Raw genomic sequence first — 4,338 nt, 5'->3', positions numbered from 1 at the left:
ACACACACACACACACACACACACACACACACACACACACCCTCAACTGTCTCTCCCCTTACATCTCACTCTGCCTGACATACCCCTATAACTATGCAAACAGCATATTTACTGTGCAGTGAGTTGTGCATAAGCTAGCTGTTGGGAGCCCTGTTTAAAACTGTGATGGTCAACAGCAGGAAAACATAGCTTGCATGGAACAAAAATAAAGTTCACTTCATCTCCTTTCAAAGTGTTTGTGCGTGTGTTTTTTTATCTCAAGCATGCAATTGTGTACGTTTGAAAAGTTTCCTGCACAAAAAAATCTCAGAAAACGTCTAATTAACGCCAACTGAAGGAGATCTGTGTTCCAGCTTTTATTTAAGATACGTGACAAAAACCCTTTCTGATAAAATCAAAACAGCAGACATGTTCGCTTAAAAACCCTCTTCTTTCCTAACAGCTGCTTACTTTCCCTGAACAATATAGTTTTTCCCATACGTTTTGAGGATGTCCTCTTTATCGCTGACATAGTGACCCAGTTGTGAGAGCTTGGAGGAAATAAAAAGTGCTCACAAACAGGTTCCTCTTAACAATCAACAAGGTGACAATGTCTACTGGTAGATTTATGATTTAGTTGTAAAGATCACTAAAGGATGCGTAACTGATTAGTACCTGTAAGGAAAGTATGCTGATTGCAGTTACTGGCATTGTAGCTGAGAAATGAGACAGCCACTTGTCTGTACACACAGTTGTGATATAGTGGAGTAATTGAGGTTACACTCCTTCTGTTCGTGTCATAACAAAAACTTCTCTGACTTCTGTTTTGGTAACGAGTTCATCTACATGTGAATTCTTTCCTTTGTAACTGGTAGCTCTGGATATAATTATACAGAGCGTTAAAGTGAACGCAAAACCTGCGCTGGGGCCATTTTTTTCCATTTCAGCTCTGCGCTGGGGTTTGCTGCTCTCCTCGCCTGACGGTTTATAGAGCAGACTCTTGTCAAAGGGCTTGGCCTTTGCATCAGTGGGCTTTCTGCAGCGTATCACAGCCATTCAGCATCCTTTAGTGTTCAAGCACGGACTAATGGTTGTGACTGTTTCGTTTCTTTTTTTTTTTCTTGAAAGCTTTCATATTTTCACATAAACTGAAACAGAAAGCAGAGGTGAGCAGCAAAGCCGCATCAGAGACTCAACACGACAGTGGGCTTAGCGTGGGCTAACGATTCTTGTGTGACGGAGGGGTCGGTTTTAATTTTGTGATTGACTTTTTTGAGTGCAAACTTTCATATATGCTTCCAGAGCAAAACAGAGAGCAGAGGAGAGCAGCAAAGCAGCGTTAGCAACTCTCTGCATAAAGTTTTACTCAGTATGAGTTAACAATGGTGGCATGGGCTCATGGTTGAAATTGGATTGCTGTTATTATTATTATCCATGCACCAAGCAGTTTGTTACCCACCTGGAAACATTCACATCAGCAGCCAGTTTAGAATCGCCAGTTAACCTAACATGCATGTATTTGGACTGTACCCATAGAGCAGGGCATCTAACATGCTGACGGTCAGAGGCTCTCATTCTGGAGTATCCTTGGGCGACGCACAGAACTATGAGTTGACCCCGGTGCATATATCAGAGTGCAAATGTTAACCAGTGCTAAGAGTGGTGCTTTGAGTGCTCAGCTGAGTAGGAGTAGAACTTGCTAACACACAGCAATGGAGTAATGGAGAGGAGGAAAAAAAGACACAAGGTTGTTTGTTTCAGTGGGAAAACAGGAATTTATGAATTTTTCTGCACATTCGTTGAACTGTGGGTGGATCTAATTCTGGGAAACTGAATATTTGTGTGAGTAAGTATGTGCGTGCACCGAGAAAGAGAAGCACATTGTTTTTCTTCCCTACAAGTTTCGCGTGGTTTAATCTCACGTCCAAATGAAATGTCCTGTAGATTACCTCATGTCGATTGAAGCGTATTGTATAATTTGCAGCCACAGGACTTCGAAGAACCTGAGATTAGAACTTCAGGAAACTGGGATGAGCTGGAGTAATTTCTGGAACCGCCAGATTGTTTGTTTACATGCAAGCGTATGTTTTGGAACAGGCTGTACCTTCCTTCCAAGATTTTTAGTTAAGAACAGGAAAATGAGGGGAAAGGAGGCGGTGGTTTGGAACAAGTCCAGAAGAATTTCCTGTCTATAGGGAGTGCCCGACTAGAAGAGGACAAAAGGAAATGCCTTGCAGAAAGAGAACGGGAAAGGTCTGGCGGTTGCAAAGCACTTTTCTGAACTTGTTAACACTTGTTCTTTTTTGTGATTAATGTCTTTGCTAATGAGTCAAATGTTGCTGTATTTTAGGCACGGAGCCAGCGTAAAAAGTCCTTCTTTGTAAAATATGTAATCACAAAACATAGCTGAAATACGCAGGAAAGGCCATGCAGACAGGGCCTCCCTCTGTTAGGGCCTCTTGGAAACACTGAGCTGCTGTTTTCGGAGGCCGCAAACCTCAAAGTGTAGGAGTTGCATTTCTCTGATGCAGGGCAGCAAAAAACAGGATTATCGAGAAAACAGAACTGCAAAAGGAGAAGAAATGCATCTGTCCTGAGCTGTTGATTTATGACACACAAGGAAACAAACACTAGCAGATGATGATGGAGAAGATGAAAGAATGTTCCTCTAACACTAAAAGAGAGTCAGACAGAAACACACCTGCGCTAGGAACAATAGGCTCCATTCAATCCAGCGAATGACATTTAGTCCATTTATAGTCTCATGATATGACTTCATTGTATCCGCGGAGATCACGTGCAAGGTCAATGAGGTCTCACAGACATACGGAAATGTTTACAGATACAGAGAATAGTTGCGATCAAAGCTTTCCCGCGTGTGACTGATATATCCCGAGACGTATTCTCACATATCTGAGTCGGATCTTTTAGATTGTCCAGAATGATGTCAGTAAATGCAAAATCCTCATTTGAGATGAGGTTGATCTACAGTTTGAGAATATCTTCCAGGTTAATCCCCTCTGATCCACTGAAATGTCCCTGTCCTGTCCCTAGTCCGTATCACAAGGATCCATCAGCACTTTTATCTCAACAGTAACCGCAAAACCTGTGTGTGAGCGTTGCACATATACACAATAAATCCTTCCGGAAATATCGCGCTTACTGGCAAAGCATGGGATCAAATTACTACTACTGCGTTATAGAGGAAGTTTGCGTTTCTGTGTTTGCACGTTGGTGCATTTGGATGAGCCCTACATCATTCTAGCATCTGCATATAATAAATGTCTGCATGCACGTGTGTGTGTGTTCCTCGCAAGACAAGGGCGATCATGTGTGTTTTGGCAGCACGTCCCCTCAGTTGAGTGCATTTAAACAAGGTGTTCTCGGTTAACAGTATCCCTCAGCAAACCTGCTATTATGGCGCAGACAGATTTATTACCAGCTGCCTGAATGACATCAGCCAGCTATTTCTGGGATTTGTGGGAATCAAAGTCCATTTTGAAGATCCCGATTATGTCATTAGCTCCCTCTGTCCCCAAGCATTCGATACTGATAAAAGAATGGTGGCGGCAGAGGCAGATGAGCCAAGATAGGCGGACAGCGTCACATCAATCATATTATCTGCACCGATCTGAATGTTTTGAGGCAACCCATCACATCTGGACACCGGCCATTTCAAGGAACGCGCCACGTGTGCATTCTTCAGAGACAGCTCATGGTCTGTGCACGGTTGTATGCCCTAACATACTTATGCAGTGATCAAGGAGGTGCAGATTGTGAAACCCAATGTGATGTTTTTGTTTTGTTTTTTTCTTTTCAGGTTGTGTATTAGCTGTGCATCACTCATGCATTAAGTTATCTGAATGAAATCAGTGGAAAACACAGATATTCTCCCGCAGCTGAGAGCTGGATGATTTATACGACTCAATATGTTGCCACCGCCTGACTTAACATAATGACAAAAACTGATATCTAAAAACCCAAATTTTTCATTTCATGGTGTGGTTGTGTGCCAGACTTTTAGGCCACTAAAAAGAAAAGTGCTCTTGTTACACTCTGGTTTTTAGATGGATTAAGCAAACAAAATAGAATGGGTTCATTAGTGAACTTTACAGGCATTGGTACACAGAGTTTGTTACTTTTGGACAGAGCCAGGAATTTCATTATGTAGCCGCATATTCAGGGCCTGCTACTCAAACTAAGTCCTGGCCAGAAATAAATAAGGATATTTCCCAAAATATTGAAACTATTCTTTAACAATAAATGCACTTTAGTTGCATTAGATTCGGCATGTTTGGCCTGTTATTGTTTGAAGTGAAGAATGGGATGTACTGGTATGGATCAGTTGTGAGAAAGCTT

The sequence above is a fragment of the Haplochromis burtoni genome, unplaced genomic scaffold (genome assembly GCF_018398535.1).
Source record: "Haplochromis burtoni strain Fernald_Lab_line unplaced genomic scaffold, NCSU_Asbu1 Contig_209, whole genome shotgun sequence".
Lineage (NCBI taxonomy): Eukaryota > Metazoa > Chordata > Actinopteri > Cichliformes > Cichlidae > Haplochromis > Haplochromis burtoni.
The sequence above is the reverse complement of the archived record's forward strand: the minus strand, read 5'-3'. Positions refer to the sequence as shown.